Source organism: Camellia sinensis, chromosome 6 (genome assembly GCF_055761805.1).
Source record: "Camellia sinensis isolate YWXY chromosome 6, ASM5576180v1, whole genome shotgun sequence".
NCBI classification, from domain to species: Eukaryota; Viridiplantae; Streptophyta; class Magnoliopsida; order Ericales; family Theaceae; genus Camellia; species Camellia sinensis.
The window spans coordinates 26703185-26724790 of record NC_138966.1 but is presented as its reverse complement, the minus strand read 5'-3'; the positions used below and the strand labels follow the sequence as shown (position 1 = coordinate 26724790).

The following is a 21606-nucleotide window of genomic DNA, read 5'->3' as shown; positions in this document are numbered from 1 at the left end:
TTGAAGCATATTGTCTTCTTTTTCATTTTTAAATCTTATTATGTGAATGGTGAACCTTATAAATTTGAAATTAAGGTTTCTTCTCCTCTCTATGATGGTATATTTTATTCCAAGTTTATCCCCTCTCTCACATAAAAATACGAATAAAAATGTTATTAAAAAATTAATTTTTTAAATAAGAATATTATATTAAACAAAAGCATAGGCATAAGATTCATCATCATCTATTGTCTTATACTTTGAAATATATATGAGTTTGCTATGGTATGTACCTAAAAACATTTTACCCAGAAATCCAATTTTACAGAGGCAAAAATTTGAAGGAAAGACTTGAATAACAAACCATTGGATGGGTTTAAAAGAGCATAAAGGAAAACAAAAGGCAACAAACAATTAGGCTAAAAAAACTCTGGATAAATTGAATATATTTGGATTTCCATTTAATTCATTCATTTGATGTCTAATTTGAAGCTCTCAGACAATAGTTCCTTTGAGCATGTCAAAGTAATTCTTGTATCTCTGTGCTATAACCCAAACATGCGCACTGTACCTCCGGTGTGAAGCATCGTCACTTTTGCACCGCCTTTTGACTCACTCTGGCTAAGTTGTGTTGCTAATTCCCAAGCGGCTAACGTGTATATTTGATCGACTATAGCACCAGTTTGCTACACAATTTGTTGGCACATCTCTATTTGCCCAGTCAACGCATTGCCGAATCTGAAAGCAAAAATAAAAATAAAAACATTTCTCGATTAAGAGTGGTTATTCAAATTCAAACTAGAAAAAAGTCTTCAACCTCCTCAATCTGCTTGTACGTTATTGCCCTTAATTGGATTCACATTCTTTGCCTCAATTTCATGTGTCATCACAGTTAACCCTCAGCAATTTGATTATCATGCAACTTGAATCAAAATCTAACTTTCCAACATTTCATAGAACATCGAGATATGAATTTCTCAACATAAATAAAAGTATATAACCATCAATTTGGAATGACTACAAAAAATTGCAAATTTTAAAAGGCTACCACTGCCCCAAACCACCTTTGGTAGTTTGCAAGCACATAGATATTGAAAAAATACATTACGTGAAAAAAAAAAAAAAAAAAAAATGCACAAAACATATCAACAAGCACAAAGTTATGGCCATTAGTGTAAAAGTTATTTAAAAGTGCATATATCTATATATATTTGATTTAAAAGTGCACACTTTTTATAAGTGATATATATATATATATATATGTTTCCCGTCTTTTTTTTCTTCAAATTTTCATATTCAACATGGATCTAGTTGTAAAAATCTCATAAAGGCGAATCCAAAAATATAACTCTCATGGCACACCCCACAATGGCATGCCCAAAAAACCAAAATAATAATAATAATAATGTTGCCAAATCAGAAGGCATATCACTTACTTTCTTGGGCAGCTATGTTCTAACCAATGCACAAATCTTCCATTTGCTCTGTTTAAGACTTGGTCAACAATGGGAAAACCGCAACACCTTTGGAAATCAGAAACCAACTCTTCCTCCCATCTTCTGTACCCATCAATATTTTCAGCTAGCATCACTGCATACACCTCCCATGGAAGCCTTTAAAAAAAAATATATGTGAAATGTGTTGTCGCACTATTTTGCTTCTACAAGACTCAAATCTCATAAGAAAGCACTAGAACTATTCAAAAATTGAAGAGATTTAACCAGACATGTTACATGTATAAATAGGGATGTACCCTAAACATATGGCTCCAATTTCTAAACCAATGGTTGTTGTTCCCGTACCAACGTCTACAACAACTTTAAAGGCTTGCTTTTTTCCAAATACATGATTCTGGGATAAGCACTGCACAAGACGGATGACACCTACAACAGAGAAATTCTAAAGATACTGGACATAGAGAACAACTAATCAAATAAGCAAATGCAAACAAATAGAGAAAAATACATAACTAAACATAATAAGAAATTACTTTTCCATAGACCATACCATCCACCAACTTGGGTAACGATGACCATCTGATTGTGCATTTATTTTATCGATCTTTGTCCTTATTTCTTCAGACCATTCATAAAACTTAATTGACAATTACTGCACAAATAGCTCATTTGTCAATGAAGTTTAAAGACATAACTAAGAACTTCAACCCAAAAAAAAAAAAAAAAAGGCAAATAAAAGTATGCCTAGTTTAGTACCCATTGGATGAGAGTAAGGTCTAGGCAGGTAGATTAGGTACAGACCTAACATTTGGCATTATTTACACAAAATGGCTGCCCACAAGTTTGAACTCACAACCTCAAGATTGATTGATAGTCGAGTTTTAACCACTGAACCAATGCGCCCCCCCCCCTTAAACAAACAAAAAACAAAATTGACAGGTAATATCAAGCCACATATTTTGCAATGCATGTTCGCCTATGCCATAGACATCTAATAAAATGATATATATATATACAAGTTACAAAACACATGCTCAAATAGTTCTTTATTTTTATTTTTTTTCTTACAATTAGTCAAGCATAGATGCACAAACATAGCGATTGTCACAATGCGTCCTCAAATACAAGGAGATATGCAAACATTTAATGGCAAATAAGTATCAAACCACATTTTTACACTTACGTAGTAAACCTACAGCATCTCATGCACCTTCATTGACAATAACAACCCTTTTTAAACTTTCAGCATATCTATGAACATCCAGTCGCTCACAATTCGGTTTCCCAAATATTTGAGTTGTCAAGGAAGCCTCTAAAATGTCACTTAGCCATACAACAAAACCGCTACTGCCTGCTACCAAATCAGCATGTTTTGCAAGCATTTCCTTCCTCTTGGCATAAAGAGATCTAGGAACATAAATGGCACTTCCATGTAGCATGGAAATCAAATTGTAGATAGTAAGAATTTCAGGCTGTTCTCCTCTGAGAAGCAAATGTGACCTCAGTCCTCTCTCTGCATAGGAAACAACTGCTAGGTACACAAACCAATTATTGGAAACTGGATTCTATGGCTCACTTCACCAAAACAAATGAAAATCGATTTTTAAGAAAATTTTAAAATATGAAATATTTGTACTTCCTTGCAAAACTAAAGTACCTACCCATTACTGCCGTATGCGCACTTTGGCAACCTCCACATGTAACATACAAAATGTCTGAACTGGATATTACTCAGTCCCAAAAGTGCCTCAAGATTCTAGGAATAAGTATATCATAGGTGCAAGATGAATACATATTATGAAAAGAGAAACATATAAAAACAAGAAGCAACTGAGATCCACCATAGAATATATTCTTGTATGCTAAAAGCAAGCATGATTGAATGGACGTGGTTATCTGGCTGTACCAAATTTATAGGTATATGTGCAAACTTGTTCATGTCTCACTTGATTTATTTAATGGTGGGAGTTTAATATATTTGTAAAATTTAATTATTTTTTTTTACTTGTCCTATCAACTTTTTTAGATACAAGTATTTTGCTTAAATTTTAATAGAATTAAATTAAGTGTTGTATCTCAATTACTTGGAGTTAGTTATATAAAACATTTCTCATTTTTTTGCCTCTAAAATTAAATTCTCAATAAAATAAAATAAATCTATATCCAATTTGTTAAGTCTTACTCGCATATTTGTATTTAGATTCATGAATTCATACTCATAAGAGATCCATTGAGTTATCAGGCTACCTAATTCATTTCTCATCTTCATGTATTTTTCAATTTTTTTCATATGTAATTTAATGTAGAACTTGGTTGCTTTAGGATCTTTTGTGAGTAAAAAATGTGTTCGATTAATTGCATCTTGTTTTGGTATGTGTAGGCTCTAGCAGTTACTCAAGCTCAAGGTGAGACAGGTAATAGGTGGTTCTAAGGTACGACAGATGCTGTGAGGCAGTTGTGTTATTGAAGATAGATAGAAAGGAAAGATCCTTTCATCCAATGAAAAGCCCAAAGGAGCTAATTTAAAGGCAATGGTAATTACTCAAATTTTGTAATACTCTGACAAAGTTCTATAGTATCTATGGACTCTTGGACTTATTTTTCTCACAAAGTTCTATACTTTTCTAGGCAATAGATACAATAGTTATAGGACTATCAAGAGAAGAGGCTAAAAAGAAGCCATATATTACTTCCATAGGAGTCTATGTCTTCAAGAAGGAGATACTTCTCAATCTTACAACAGTTGGTTATACCATCTAAAGAAATAAACTGCAAGACATATCATATAGCACAAAAATATATATATATATATATATATATTCACGACGTGTCAAACTTGAAGAAGTAATAAACATTCTGCATTCTTGTCAAGTTAGATGGCGCTTCCCGACTGCAAATGACTTTGGATTAGAGATAATTCATGCCTCTGCCAAAGAGTTCTTCATAAAGGTCGGTATCAAATATTTTCTGAATGCTCTCTTTATTTAAACATGTCACAATTTTTTAACCCCTCAAAATTTTGTTCCTCTACAATTGTGACATTTAAATTTAATTTTCCAACAGATACAAAGACTTATACATATTTATATACATATTGGGCAACAATCTAAACCATGTGTAGAAGATACGCAAATTCAGCAACAATCTAAACCATATATATATACGCATATTTTCCAATAGGCTACCTAATTTTTTTCTCATCTTTATCAGTCTTACACTTTCTTTTTCTTTTAAATTCCACGAGTGTTTGCTACTAGGGAAAGTAGGTCATGTGTAGCTTGTTTGGTAGCTTCATTCAAACATACTATCTGCAAACAAAAACAAAAATGCTTTGAAGTGAAACAGTTAGGCTTTAACATTTACTTTTGCATTTTTGTTTCAACCCCCAAGATTTAGTTTCTATGATGCAAACAAGCCAATGTATACATCAATAAGAAACTTACCACCATCAAAGACTGATAGCAACAAGGTCATCTCATATGAATTTAGATTATGTGGAAGCTTCCTATTGAGCAAGATATGGGGCAAGATTTAAAATAGACTTTTTGCTTCGTTTTATTTATTTTTTATTTGTTGGCTATTACACTTGGACTTGGAAAGAGATCATTATTTAGTGTTATGCTTTTAGGTCTGGCCATATTTCTCGATCAATTTATTTGTCTAAAAATAACATTGTTTCATTTGTATTCCATGGCAGTTTCTTAAATAATTGCTTTATAGAGCATAGCGTTGTTGGCATCCGATCCTAGATAAACTCCAATGTCCACTTTGTGAATTATGGTAGTTTATATTATTCATTAAGGATAGTTTGATCCTTTAGGTTGTTAAGGTTTGATTCTCTTAGATTATATATATTTGTACTCATTTGATTGATCATTTAATTAATCAATAAACAAGTTTGTTATCATGGTATCAGAGCCACAACCCAGATGTTAGCATACCTTTTGTATGTCATCATCGACCATCGCAGCCCCTTTCTCTCTCTCTCTTGCAAGGCCTTCGCTGGGGTTCTCTGTGTTCTCTGTTCTCTTCGTCCCACTTCGAAGCACTACGCTCTTCCTGGTTGCTGGTTCTGGTCTCTAGGTTGCGTCGGAGTCCTAGGTTGCATGTCTCACACAACCGAGTGCTCTTCAACTTGTTTCAACCCATCATCTGGTTCAATCGAAGCTCTTGACGACGTCGAGGACTCTGTTGATGACCTCTTCCTTGGTGATGTTATCGTCGTGAGATGACATCAATTGAACGGTGTTACAGAGGCTCGATTTTGACCCATTTAGGGTTAAGGTTTGAACAACAGGAGCTCAAATATGGCCAAGTATGGCTGTTCTAGTTCACACATGATCAAAGTATCGACTTCCAGTTTTAGATTCTCTCTCTCTCTCTCTCTCTCTACTTTACCTTGGTTTTCTCTTATTGATATTTGTGGTGATAAGGTTATTATAAGTTTGACCTAACTGGTTCTATAATTATAGCAATTGCAACTTTGGTTGGTCAGTCTGCTTTGGTTTTACTGTGTTACTTAATTATAGTATTATAGCTGATGATAAATTGCAAGCTATAACCACTAAGTTAGATGGCACTAATTACTCTTATTGGTCTTATGTAATGAAAAATTTTATAATGGGTAAAGGCGTGTGGAACTATGTGATTAGTGTGACTATTAAATCTACAGAATCTCAAGAAACTGAGGCCGATGTTGCTAAATGGGATAAGGAAAATGTGCAAATTCTTACTTGGTTTTATAATTCAGTTCAAACTACGAATTTTTCCAAGTGGTCTACTTCTAAACAAGTTTGGAACTATTTGAAAACTATGTACCTTGAGTCTAACTTTACAAACCAGTATGAACTTGAGATGTCTATTCGCAGTGCTAGTCAGAAAGATAAGTCCATTCAAGAGTTCTAAAATGAAATGGCTACTTATTAGGATCAGCTTACTTTGATGGAACCGTCAAATTTGCAGTTATTTAACAGTTATACCAAGTATCAGGAGAAGCAACATCTTGTTCAATTTCTTATGGCCCTTCGTGATCAATTTAAGCCACTTCAGGAAGCTATTCTTCATCAGTCTCCCTTGCCTTCTATGGATGGTGTTGTCACGACCCCAAACCACCCCTACTAGTTTGGTGCCGTGATGGCCAGTAATCCGGGATTACCGAAGGCCAACTTTCAAAATCCACGCACAAACAAGTATGAATATATATAGGGCTCACAAGTGCGGAAGCAATAATTTAAAAATACAAGTGGTCCATAAGAGCAGTGCGTAAGCCACATGGAATAGCATACAACTCTACATAATATTACAACTTGGATACAATACAATAAAGTACAAAATACATTTTACATCTTGATCGAAAGGCTTCTCCAGCCGACATGTGTAAATTACAAGCATTATGAGCCGAGAAGCATAATTTTCAAGACTGTCGACATGAATACAAGTTAGGCCGACATAACAAAAACCCAAAACAATCTCGCGAGTCACACCTAGGCGTCACCGCCTTCCTGTTCATCACCTACATATATATATAGAGAGGGTGAGCTTGGATACTCAGTGAATGGTACAAGTAATAAAGGGTTTGCATGTATGACATCCGAGATCTTTAACAAAACAATGCATAATCATAGCTTGTAACAAACGTGGGATAATCGAGTTCATCTAACAAATCTATCGAGCTTCATCAATCAAAGTCTTTCAAGTTTCATGGGTGACATTAACAAAGATTGTGCTACAAATGCTTATAGTCCCCTAGCACGTACGGACTTTCAAGATTGTGCTACAAATGCTTATAGTCCCTTAGCACGTACGGACTTTCAAGATTTCCAAGATCAAAGCTAATACTTGATACACAAATAGGGATAGTCATTCATGCTTAGCAAATACTTTTCAAAACAAAGCAAAACTTTATCAAAACTTTATAACGTAGCTTTATCAAAAATACCACTCACCTAGTTCTTCAACGTCGGGGTCAAGCGAGAGTCCAAGTCCTACAAACACATGGCAAGGTCTATTGAATGCACTTTCAAACAAGCTTTACATGGATGCAGATGTTCTCGGCATTCCTTCAAAACTAAGTCGAACCAAGACAAAACACTGTTTCTCCTCTCGGGAAAAACATGCTGGGTACCAACCAGGCTATTGCCGAGGTCCCACACCTTCTTGCCGAGGTGTGGTCCCGGTGGCCACGCTCAAGGAAATGAAGTCGGGAAAATCTGGGTTTCCCTCTGCTGAAGAACATGAAACACATGAATGTTCAATCTTAACTTGTCACTACGAAATCTAGAACTTCATGCTATGAATTTAAAAACATGGACCTGGGTACCCATTCTCGAAGATCTTATGAAAACAAACACAAAAGCATGAATCTTAATGCAAACTTTCGGATCAAACAAGGCTTTTATTCAAGAACACATGAATACTACTTTCTCTTTCTAAAACCAAACTTTCAATCAATGCATGGCTTGCAAATCAGGTTCGATCATGCAATGCAGCTAGATGATTAACAAGAACTACAAGAGTAGGTCAAGAATCTAACTTTAATACACGAATCTAACGGTTAGATCTCTAAGAATCAAGCTCCAAGATCCACTCCTTCACTCTAAAACTCCTTCTAGAGCTTCTCTCTCTCAAGGCAAAGATATGATACAAAATGATAGGTTCTACTCACTGCCAGCTGATTTAACATTCAGCTCGGACACGTGGCAACGGCGGGTTGGTTTTCCCGAAAAGGTGGCTGACAGACCAGACAAAGTATGGCGAAAGGGTGTTTAACAAGTAAAGCGGCATGGCACTCTGACAAGGTACTGACATCGGGTGAAAACATCGGCTCCAGTAGGTGAGGTATTTATGATCCCGGCTAGGACGGACAACACTTGGCCTAGCTGTGCCACACCTCGGCCCAAATGTGCCACACCTCGGTCTAGGTCGTACCAATCCGGAACTAGATCACTTGGGTTCAAGGATAACATCTCGACCTAGATGATACACCTCTCGGCCTTGATGATACACCTCGGCCTAGAAAATGACATCTCGGCCAATATGCTAGGACGAAGGTAGAGGTCAACCAAAGTGGTTTCAACGTGGTTCTGGCTTTAAGGTGACCTCCGCTGGACTCACCAGAAAAGAACAAGACTCAACAAGTAAATTTCACATAAGTACAAACCATGACAAAAATCTCATTCTAGTTAAGACAAGTCAAGAAAATTCACTACTGCAACTTAGCAAAACAAGATTATACAAATGCTCATGCCCGAGGCTAAGGTGGGGAATGAGGGTCACTACAGTCTACCCTCCTTAGAGAAGTTTGGTCCCCAAACTTTAGTTATCTTACTCTACAAACAACTCCGGATGACGGATTTTTATTTCCTCTTCCTTTTCCCATGTAGCCTCCTTGCCATAATGCCCCTCCCATTCGATCTTTACCATTGGTATCGATTTGTTTCTCAACTGCCGCTCTTGCCTGTCAATAATTCTCATCGGCTTTTCCTCGTAGCCTAAATCTTCATTAACCACAATCTCAGAATAATCAATCACATGCAGTGAATCTCGGATATATTTCCTCAACATTGAAACATGAAACACATTGTGGACTTGGCTTAATTCTGGCGACAGGGCAAGCTTGTAAGCAACAGGGTTGACCTTCTCAAGGATTTCAAATGGCCCAATATATCGAGGTGCTAATTTACCCTTCTTCCCAAATCTTGGAACCCCTGTCGTCGGTGAGGTCTTCAAAAATACATGATCCCCAGTCTCAAATTCTAATTCCCTCCTTCTCTGGTCGGCATAACTCTTCTGCCGGCTCTGTGCGGTTTTAATCCTTTGTTGAATGAGCTTAATCTTCTCGGTTGTAACTCGAACCAGTTCGGGACCAATCAAGGCTTTATCTCCCACTTCAGTCCAACATATCGGCGACCTGCACTTCCTTCCATACAAAGCTTCGTACGATGCCATGCCAATGCTGGCTTGATAACTATTGTTGTAGGCGAATTCTACTAACGGTAGATGTACTTCCCAATTTCCCTTGAAATCTAACACACATAGTTTGAGCATATCTTTGAGTGTCTGAATCGTTCTTTTTGTTTGTCCATCGGTCTGGGGATGAAATGTTGTGCTAAACTTCAACTCGGTTCCCAAAGCCCTTTGTAAACTCTGCCAAAATCTAGAAACAAACCTCGAATCTCGGTCTGACACTATGGACATCGGCACTCCATGAAGCTTCACAATCTCATTCATATACAGTCTAGCAAGTCGGTCAGCATTGAATGTAGTCTTAACAGGCAAAAAGTGTGCTGACTTAGTAAATCTGTCAATTATAACCCAAATTGAGTTCATACCTTTTTGCGTCCTCGGCAAACCAATCACAAAATCCATGGAGATATGTTCCCATTTCCACTCAGGGATTGACAAGGGTTGAAGAAGTCCTGCTGGCCTCTGATGTTCTGCTTTCACTTGCTGACAACATAGACACTGGGATACAAACTCGACTATTTCTCTTTTCATAGTTGACCACCAAAAAGTCCGCTTCACATCTTGGTACATCTTGGTGCTTCTCGGATGAACGGCAAATTTGGAGCTATGGGCTTCCTGCAAAATCTTCCTTTTCAACTCTGGGACGTCGGCCACGCACAATCTCCCTTCAAACTTAAGCACTCGATTTTCAATGGTGTACCTTGGCCTTGGCTTGGTGACGAATTCATCAATTACCTTCTTGAGGAACTTATCCTCCATCTGTCTGGTCTTCACTTCCTCAATTATGGTCGGCTCTACTGAAATCATTGCCAGGCACGCCAAACTTCCAACTAAGTTCCTGCTCAACGCGTCGGCTACGGAGTTTGCCTTACCCGGGTGGTACTGAATCTGCATGTCGTAGTCCTTTAATAGTTCAAGCCATCTTCTCTGTCTCATATTCAATTCCCTTTGAGTGAACAAGTACTTCAGACTTTTGTGGTCTGTGAAAACTTGGCAAGAAGTTCCATACAAGTAATGGCGCCACATCTTTAAAGCAACGACTACGGCTGCCAGTTCCAAATCATGGGTAGGATAATTCTTTTCATTGGGTTTTAACTGACGAGATGCGTACGCTATAACCTTACCTCTTTGCATTAACACACAGCCCAATCCCTTATGTGAAGCATCACTATAAATCTGAAATTCTTCCTTGTCTGACGGTAAAGCAAGTATCGGCGCTGTAACCAACCTCGTCTTTAACTCTTGGAAAGCGGACTCCCTATCCTCGATCCATTCATACGCCCCTCCTTTCTGAGTTAGTTGTGTCAGCGGTACTACAATCCTTGAAAAATCCTTCACAAATTTCCTGTAATAGTCGGCTAAACCCAGAAAACTACGAATCTCGGATACATTAGTCGGTGTCGGCCAATTTACAACGGCTTCAATCTTACTTGGATCGACTGAAATACCTTCTTCGTTAATCACATGCCCTAGGAACGAGATACTGGAGAGCCAAAATTCACACTTGCTAAGCTTGGCATATAATTTCTTGTCTCTTAGGACTTGTAAGGCAAGCCCCAAGTGCTTCTCATGCTCAACTTCATTCTTGGAATAGATCAATATGTCGTCGATGAAAACAACTACGAACTCGTCTAGGTACGGCTTGAAGACCCTATTCATTAAATCCATGAATGCTGCAGGAGCATTGGTCACTCCGAAAGGCATTACCAAAAATTCGTAGTGGCCATACCTTGTCCGGAAAGCAGTCTTCTCGACATCTTCGGCCTTAACCTTCAGCTGGTGGTAGCCCGACCTGAGGTCAATCTTAGAAAAGACTCGTGCCCCTTGTAGTTGGTCAAGCAAATCATCGATCCTCGGCAACGGATACTTGTTCTTAATGGTTACCTTGTTCAGTTCTCGGTAGTCGATACAAAGACGAAGTGTGCCATCCTTTTTCTTAACAAACAGAACGGGTGCTCCCCATGGTGAAGTACTCGGCCTAATAAATCCCTTACCCAACAATTCTTGTAATTGCAGTTTCAGTTCCTTAAGTTCGGCTGGGGCCATTCTGTAGGGTGTTTTGGAGATAGGTTGGGTTCCCGGCGTAATATCAATCGTAAATTCTATTTATCTATCAACAAAGCAGCTAGGCAAGTCATCTGGAAAGACGTCGGGGAATTCCTTGACAACTGGGATGTCGGCTAGCTTAACGCTTCCATTCGAATTACTCAGTATACTACACAGGTAACCTCGACACCCCTTTTGGATCAATTTATAGGCTTTCATAGATGAGATTAAGTAAGGTGGGGGTACTACTCCTTTACCCTGGAAAATAACCTCGGCTTGGTTTAGGGGTTTCAATGTGACATCCTTGGAAACACAATTAATAGATGCGTGATTCACTACTAACCAATCCATCCCCAATATGACATCAAAGTGGGTCATGCTTAACGGCATCAAATCAACTAATATTTCTACACCCTCAATCACAACAATACACGCCCTATAAATGGATGCAACAATCATAGTCCTCCCAGATGGAGTAGCCACATGTAATATATAATCAAGGGGTTCTTGTTCTCTATTTAATTTCTCGGCAAACTTAACAGATATGAATGAATGTGTAGATCCCAAATCAATTAATATGTATGCATCTTGAGAGGAAATTGAGAGTGTACCTGACACCACTGTCTCAACATTCGTAGTGTCTCCTGGTACCAACGCAAAAACTCTGCCTTGTCTCATTTGGGCCCTCCCGATGTTATTTCTTTGCACAGAGCCCGAGGTGCTCCCATATTTCTTACCATCGTCAGTTCTTGTCTTCGGACATTCTTTCACGCGATGACCCATTTCACCACATTCAAAACATGCTCCTGATGCCCAACGGCAAACCCAAGAATGTGGCTTCCCACAACTTGCACACATCGACTTAGCGCTACTTTCCTGGTTCGAGTTGCTGGAGCTGCCCACATTCGCCTTTTTCTTGGCGCTAAACGGAACTCGGCGGCTATCATTGTCCTGTCTCTTCCTCTGGTTCTCTCCTGAATTCTGATACCGGTTTAGGTTAGCTTCTGCAAGGATGGCTTGGTCCAACACCCCAGCGTAAGTCGGCATGTTGAGCATGTTAACTCGACCCTGAATTGGTCCGCGCAGTCCACTTTTGAATTTTCTAGCTTTTCTGTATTCATCATCGACCATGTGAGGCGCATATCTCGCCAACTCGGTAAAAGCGCGGTCGTATTCTGCAACTGTCTTGTTACCTTGTGTCAGAGTCTGAAATTTCGTGGTCTTGCGATCTCGGACACTAAGGGGAAAATGCTTGTTGTAGAACAGCTCCAAAAATCTGGCCCAAGTCAAACCTGGGTTGCTTTCTCGGGTCATCATCCACCATCTTCGTGCATCGTCGTCTAAGGTGAATGTTGCTAATGACACCTTCTGGGCGTCGGTGCTGGGAAAAATCTCGAACAGCTTCTCCATTTCCAAGACCCACGCTTCGGCCTTCATCGGTTCAATACCCCCAGAAAACCTCGGTGGCTTCATCTTTTCGAACTCCCTGATCAAGGCTATGGTGCCGTCCCCATATAAAGCTTGTTGTGGAGGCACTTGCGGCACTGGAGGAGGCGGAGGTGGGACTGCATGCCGGCCATTTGTCTGCTCGGCCTGGGTAAAAGTAGTACTAGCGTCTTGTGGCCGAGTTTGCCTTAACTCACGGACCAAACCTTCGACCAGTCTCTCCAATCTACCCAATCTGTCCTCGGGATGATCTCGGCCAACGGGTGGTCTACCTCTTCTCATGATGCTAAGAGTGTGCAAAATGTGACTTTAAAACAAGATGATCAAACAATATGCATGCAATAGCAAATAGTCACGCCGAAATGATGCACATATTGTCAAGTAGCAAGCATAATGATGCAATCCTAACATCAATCCTACGGAAAGTCCTATGCTCTTTAGGACTCGAAGTGTGAGTAACGTACTATAAGAAACTTGTGCTCTGATACCAATCTGTCACGACCCCAAACCGCCCCTACTAGTTTGGTGCCGTGATGGCCAGTAATCTGGGATTACCGAAGGCCAACTTTCAAAATCCACGCACAAACAGAGTATGAATATATATAGGGCTCACAAGTGCGGAAGCAATAATTTAAAAATACAAGTGGTCCATAAGAGCAGTGCGTAAGCCACATGGAATAGCATACAACTCTACATAATATTACAACTTGGATACAATACAATAAAGTACAAAATACATTTTACATCTTGATCAAAAGGCTTCTCCAGCCGACATGTGTAAATTACAAGCATTATGAGCCGAGAAGCATAATTTTCAAGACTGCCGACATGAATACAAGTTAGACCGACATAACAAAAACCCAAAACAATCTCGCGAGTCACACCTAGGCGTCACCGTCTTCCTGCTCATCACCTACATATATATATAGAGATGGTGAGCTTGGATACTCAGTGAATGGTACAAGTAATAAAGGGTTTGCATGTATGACATCCGAGATCTTTAACAAAACAATGCATAATCATAGCTTGTGACAAACGTGGGATAAATCGAGTTCATCTAACAAATCTATCGAGCTTCATCAATCAAAGTCTTTCAAGTTTCATGGGTGACATTAACAAAGATTGTGCTACAAATGCTTATAGTCCCCTAGCACGTACGGACTTTTAAGAATTGTGCTACAAATGCTCATAGTCCCCTAGCACGTACGGACTTTCAAGATTGTGCTACAAATGCTTATAGTCCCCTAGCACGTACGGACTTTCAAGATTGTGCTACAAATGCTTATAGTCCCCTAGCACGTACGGACTTTCAAGATTTCCAAGATCAAAGCTAATACTTGATACACAAATAGGGATAGTCATTCATGCTTAGCAAATACTTTTCAAAACAAAGCAAAACTTTATCAAAACTTTATAACGTAGCTTTATCAAAAATACCACTCACCTAGTTCTTCAACGTCGGGGTCAAGCGAGAGTCCAAGTCCTACAAACACATGGCAAGGTCTATTGAATGCACTTTCAAACAAGCTTTACATGGATGCAGATGTTCTCGGCATTCCTTCAAAACTAAGTCGAACCAAGACAAAACACTATTTCTCCTCTCGGGAAAAACATGCTGGGTACCAACCAGGCTATTGCCGAGGTCCCACACCTTCTTGCCGAGGTGTGGTCCCGGTGGCCACGCTCAAGGAAATGAAGTCGGGAAAATCTGGGTTTCCCTCTGCTGAAGAACATGAAACACATGAATGTTCAATCTTAACTTGTCACTACGAAATCTAGAACTTCATGCTATGAATTTAAAAACATGGACTTGGGTACCCATTCTCGAAGATCTTATGAAAACAAACACAAAAGCATGAATCTTAATGCAAACTTTCGGATCAAACAAGGCTTTTATTCAAGAACACATGAATACTACTTTCTCTTTCTAAAACCAAACTTTCAATCAATGCATGGCTTGCAAATCAGGTTCGATCATGCAATGCAGCTAGATGATTAACAAGAACTACAAGAGTAGGTCAAGAATCTAACCTTAATACACGAATCTAACGGTTAGATCTCTAAGAATCAAGCTCCAAGATCCACTCCTTCACTCTAAAACTCCTTCTAGAGCTTCTCTCTCTCAAGGCAAAGATATGATACAAAATGATAGGTTCTACTCACTCCCGGCTGATTTAACATTCAGCTCGGACACGTGGCAACGGCGGGTTGGTTTTCCCCGAAAAGGTGGCTGACAGACCAGACAAAGTATGGCGAAAGGGTGTTTAACAAGTAAAGCGGCATGGCACTCTGACAAGGTACTGACATCGGGTGAAAACATCAGCTCCGGTAGGTGAGGTATCTATGATCCCGGCTAGGACGGACAACACTTGGCCTAGCTGTGCCACACCTCGGCCCAAATGTGCCACACCTCGGTCTAGGTCGTACCAATCCGGAACTAGATCACTTGGGTTCAAGGATAACATCTCGACCTAGATGATACACCTCTCGGCCTTGATGATACACCTCGGCCTAGAAAATGACATCTCGGCCAATATGCTAGGACGAAGGTAGAGGTCAACCAAAGTGGTTTCAACGTGGTTCTGGCTTTAAGGTGACCTCCGCTGGACTCACCAGAAAAGAACAAGACTCAACAAGTAAATTTCACATAAGTACAAACCATGACAAAAATCTCATTCTAGTTAAGACAAGTCAAGAAAATTCACTACTGCAACTTAGCAAAACAAGATTATACAAATGCTCATGCCCGAGGCTAAGGTGGGGAATGAGGGTCACTACAGGTGTTGTTCGTGAGCTTATTGCAGAAGAAACTCGGTTTAAGGTGGCTCATGGTGCTCCTGCTTTCCAATCAGTTTTTGCCACTCCTCCACTCTTGTCCATCCCCACCTTCTCCTTTATTTCAGGTTATTGGCAAGCCCAAGCCTCGGGTTTCCTTGGATGAGTGCAGCTTCTGTCGTCAAGAAGGCCATTAGAAACATGCTTGTCCTAAACTTTTGTAGCCTAAGGGTCGTTCATTTGGTCCACCATCCTCTAAGCCGACATCTTCAGGATCTCGCTCATCTGCCGCCTTTTCTGCACCAATTTCGAAGAATGGTCCGTCTTTTAATATGTAGTCTATGTTTAAGCAGTTCAAGTCTTTCATGGTGGCCAATCCAAATCTTTCATCCTAGGCCTCTGCTATGACTACAACTCAGTTAGGTTTGTCTAGTTCATCTTCTTCAGGCAATATCCACACTTCGTGGATTTTTTTTATTCTGGTTGTTCACATCATATGACCCCTGTTACATCTCTCCTCAGTAATTGTGTCTCCCCTTCTTCTTCTATCACTATTGCTACAGCTAATGGTTCTTCTATGCCTGTACACTTTATTTGTTCTACTTTATCTTCCCATTTGTCTCTTTCTCCTGTATTTTATGTTTCTCACCTTTCACTCAGTCTTATTTCTATTAGTCAATTATCTGATTTCGGTTTTGATGTTGTTTTCTCTTTTTCTCATTATGTTGTGCAGGGTCGGGTATCCAAGAGGCAGATTGGGATCGGGCGTAGAGTTGGAGAACTATATATCTTGGACAGCTTGCATGTTCCTCCCGAAAAGTCTTCTACTGCGTTGTCTTCTTTTTGTTTAAACAATAAGTCTTCTTTATTTTATATTTGGCATTCTAGGTTAGGTCATCTGTCGAGTGATCATTTGAGGATGTTAGTTCGATCTAGACATTTAGGCAATTTTTCCATTGATGATATTTCTGAGTGTCGTGGTTGTAAACTGGCTAAAATGTCAGCTCTTCCTTTTAATAAAAGTAGTTCTATTTCATCTTCTCTTTTTCAATTGGTTCATACTGATGTTTGGGGTCCTTCCCTTATAGTTATCAAGGGTGGTTCGCAATATTATGTGTCTTTTGTGGATGATTACAGTCGGTTTACTTGGGTTTATTTGATGACTCAAAAATCTGATTTTTACAAAATATATTCTAATTTTCACCCCATGATTCGCACTCAGTTTTCCACTACCATTAAAGTTCTCCATTCTGATTTGGGGGGTGAATATTACTTCTTTGAGTTTAAGGAGTTTTTAGCTACTCATGGCACTATTCTTCAATCTTCGTGTTCTAACACTCCTGCCCAAAATGGTCGAGCTGAGCGTAAACATCGCCATCTCCTTGATATAGCTCGCTCTTTGTTGCTCTTGTTTTTTGTTCCGTTTGTTTTCTGGGGAGAAGCTGTGCTCACTACTGCATATCTTCTCAATCGGATGCCTACTCCTCTTCTCTCAAGCTCATCTTCGTATGAGCGTCTTTTTGGTGTTACTCCCAATTATTCTCTTCTTCGTATTTTTGGTTCTACATGCTTTGTACTCCTTCCTAAACGGGAGCGCTCTAAGCTTTCTCGTTGTGTCCTATGTATCTTTTTAGGGTATGGCATTAATCAGAAAGGTTATCAGTGCTATGATCCTGCCACCAAAAAGCTATATGTGTCTAAGCATGTCACCTTTTTAGAAAACCTACCCTACTACACTATACCTTCTATCCCTATCCCTATCCCTATTACCAAGGATGAATTGGTTCACATTGACCCATTTCCTCCTGATGTTTCTCCATATGAGTTTGTTTTTGATCTTGAGGTCTCTACTTTGCCTCTTACTAACACTTCTGATACCTCGCCAACTATTTCCTCTCCAATTCCTACTTCCCCTGCTCCTCTTCTTGTTTATTAGCGCCGCAAAGCACTTTCGAGCTCGCCTATCTCTAGCTCTATTGTCCCTCCAGCTATTTCTTTGGATCCTGCTCCTCCTGCACATTACTTTCCAAAGCGAGACCGTCATCCTCCAAACTGGTATGGTTTTGGTAATACATGTGTTTTCCCTTTCCTATCAGTCTTTTCTTTCTTGTCTTCATACTTATTTTGAGCCTAGGCGCTACAAGGAAGCTTGTTATGATCCCAATTGGATTGCTGCCATGAATGACAAGTTAACTGCTTTGGCTAACACTTAGACTTGGGATTTGGTTCCATTACTTGCTGGCAAGAATATTGTAGGCTGTAAATGGGTCTATAAGGTCAAAACCCTTTCTGATGGTTTTTTGGAACAGTACAAAGCTCGTTTGGTTGCCCAGAGCTTTTCTCAAGAGTATGGGATTGATTATGATGAGACTTTTGCCCCCGTTGCCAAGATGACTATTGTTCGCACTCTTATCTCAGTTGCTACTGCCTATCACTGGCCTTTGTTTCAACTAGATGTCAAAAATGCTTTCATGAATGGGCATCTTGCTGAAGAAGTGTATATGCGCCCTCCACCGGGTCTATCTCACACTCTTTGTGTTGTTTGTTGTTTTCGTCGTGCTCTATATGGTCTCAAGCAGTCTTCTCATGCTTGATATGAGCGATTTCACTCTGTTGCACTTCAGCTTGGTTTTTGCCCTAGTCATCATGATTGTGCTCTCTTTGTTCGGTGCACTTTTGTTGGCCTTGTTCTCCTTCTCTTATATGTGGATGATATGATCATCATTGGCTTTGATTATAGTACTATTAAGGAGGTTAAGCATCAGTTGTTTCAGGAGTTTGAAATGAAAAATTTGGGGTCTTTTCGGTATTTTCTTGGTATTGAGGTTGCTACTTCTCCTACTGGGTATCTTCTCTCTTAGACTAAATATTCTCGAAATATTCTTTCTCATGCCAATCTCACTGATGACAAAATTGTCGACACTTCTTTTGAGTTGCATGCTAAGTTTTCTGCTTCTGATGGTGTTTCTCTTGAGGATCCCACTTTGTACTGCGAGTTGGTTGGGTGCCTTGTTTATCTCACCGTTACTCGTCCGGATATCTCCTATAGTGTGCACATTATCAGTCAATTTGTTTCTGCTCCTCGTCCCACACATTGGGCTGCCTTACTTCGTACTCTGCGTTACCTTCGTGGCACTTTGTTGCAATGTCTATTGTTATCTGCCTCTTCGGACTTGACTCTTCGTGCCTATGCTGAAGCTGATTGGGCAGGTGACATCTATGATCGCAAATCCACTTTCTGGTCTTTGTGTTTTCCTCGGCGATTCTCTCATATCTTGGAAGAGTAAGAAACAATCTGTTGTTCCTCGTTCCACCGCTAAGGCTAAGTATCGTGCCATGGCACATGCTACTTCCGAGATCGTTTGGCTTTGGTGGCTTCTTTCTGATATGGGTGTTTCTCTTTCTGATCCGACTCCATTATATTGTGATAATCAGAGTGCTGTCCAGATTGCCCATAATTCAGTCTTTCATGAACGGGCCAAGCATGTTGAAATAGATTGTCATTTTGTCAGACATCATCTTCAAACTGACACTATTACTCTCCATTTTGTTCCCTCCTCTCTTCAGTTGGTTGATTTTTTTACAAAGACTTACACTGTTGCTCGTTTTCGTTTTTTTCTTGGCAAACTTTCGATGCTTTCTGCGCTCGCATCTTCAGTTTGAGGGAGGGTGTGAATTATGGTAGTTTATATTATTCATTAAGAATAGTTTAGTCCTTTAGGTTGTTAGGGTTTGATTCTCTTAAATTATATATATTTGTACTCATTTGATTGATCATTTAATTAATCAATAAACAAGTTTGTTATCACACTCAAAGGTTTGTTTATGATTCATATATAAATATATTCTTCACTAAATAATTGCATAATTACATAATATTACAATGCATTAAGATCATGACAGCTTATTTTAATGTACATATCAACATTCAAAATGAGTTATATTATATATAACCAAACAACAGTTGGCCATGTAAATGCAGGACACAGTGATGCTTGGTGCTGACTACTATAAAACTGATGTTGAAGTTGCAGCACTGGTAGTAAAGGGAAGAGTTTCTATTGGAATAGGAGAAAATACAAAAATCAAGTATAGAACAGTTCCTATTAGATCGATTTGGGGTTGGGTGTGAACGTATATGCGAATGGAAGAAGACATAGAGAGGGAGACAGAGAGATGCAGAGAGAGAAAGAGAGAGAGAGAGAGAGAGAGAGAGAGAGAGATCGACAGAGAGGGAGAGAGACCGAGAGTGATAGAGAGAGAGACCGAGATCAACACACACACACACACACACAGAAGCTTTTTCTTTGAGCGAGAGAGGAGAAGCTTTTTCTTTTAGCTTAATCGTGCAGCTACCATTTGAGGGGGAAAATGACTTAAATGCCTCTTACAATTTCAAGTTATTACAAGTGTGCCATGTATATAAACCAAAACACACTCATTTCTGTCTCTCACACGAACCAGAGAGGCGATTTCCGGCGAAGTGAGATGATTTCTGGTTCTATCTCTCTCTCACTCACAAACCAGTGCTCTCTTTCTTTTTCACACTCACGAACCAGAGCTCTTTTTTTTTCTCTCTCTCTCTCTCTCTCTCTCTCTTTGCAATCGAGCTTCCGTGTCTGCGATCTGAGAGGCAAAACCCTAACCATCGCGATCTGAAACCCTAGAGTCACGATCGACTGCGTGACGATTGACGGTGACGATCAACCGTCTGTCGTTGTCCCCCATTCCCTATCGTCGCAATGCCTTCGACGGTGACGATCAACGATCAACAACCAACGTCGTAGCAACCCATTGCTACTTTGTCGCCATCGCCGTTGTGTTACCATTGCTGAGCTTCTCTCTTTCTCTCTCACGATTTGAAACCACATCACGATCTGAAAAAAATAGTGATGATGATAATGACGATGACGATCGACGGCGTGACGATCTTGCAGACCACCGACTGTGGCTGGGGTTTTGCAATTTATATCCATTAAATAAATTTCACAATTTATTTCACAATTAATATGGATATAAATTGCACAATTTAAATAAAGAAATAAATTGCACAATTTATTTCAATCAAATAACTTCTATTAAAAGAATTTTATATTGATATAAAATTCTTTGGTAATGTAATAAATAAATAAATAAAACAATTGTTGCTAATTGATATTAATAAAAAAAAAAGAAATAAATTTTATTAAATGAAATAAAAAAAAGAAATAAATTTAGCCATTAATGAAATAAATTTTATATTAATTGATACTAATTAATAATTTTAGTATTAATTGATGCTAATTAAGCCATTAATGGACACTAATTAATTTATAATGAAATAATTTTACACTAATTGATACTATTAATGAAAATAATAATTTTTGTAATACTAATTATATTAAATTTTATTAATGGAATAATTTTTTTAGAATTAAAACTAAAAAAAATGATAAAATAATCATTTTTATATCATATAAGGGCAAAAAGGACAATTACATAGTAAAAAAATTATTTTATAATTTATCAATCAAATACTACTCTGCTATTTAAATTTATAATCTCACAACTGCACTAAACAATTAGGGTTTGTTTGGTAACACTTACGTTTTCAGTTTATATTTACAAAAATTTTATAAACTGGTTTTTGTTTATTTTTAGAAAAACATAAACTACAAACGCGTTTGGTTTTGACAAAATGTTTGAAATTTTAAAAAATATAAACTAAAAGAGTGAGAAATGGCGAGTGGTAACGTGGCGGGTGGTGGTGGATGGTGGCAGCGGAAGACGGTGGTGGCGGGTGGGTGGCGACGGAAGACGGTAGTGGTGGGTGATGGCGACGGAAGACGATGATGGCGGGTGATGGGTAATAGCGGCAAGTGGTGGGTGGTGGTGGCAGAAGACAGTGATGGAGGGTGGTGGCGGAAGACGGTGGTGGAAGGTGGTGATGGCGGAAGAT

At 39.1% G+C, this 21606-nt stretch overlaps 1 pseudogene across 1 annotated transcript; it reads right to left on the bottom strand.

The window, feature by feature from the left end:
* Positions 1-414: 414 nt before the first annotated feature.
* LOC114264888 (D-cysteine desulfhydrase 2, mitochondrial-like) lies at positions 415-12578 on the bottom strand (annotated as a pseudogene). Its single transcript, XR_014333841.1, has 5 exons — positions 12351-12578; positions 2620-3001; positions 1733-1862; positions 1416-1592; positions 415-717 (listed from the first exon to the last, which is right to left on the bottom strand). The product of XR_014333841.1 is annotated as a D-cysteine desulfhydrase 2, mitochondrial-like (transcript).
* Between the last annotated feature and the right edge of the window lie 9028 nt (positions 12579-21606).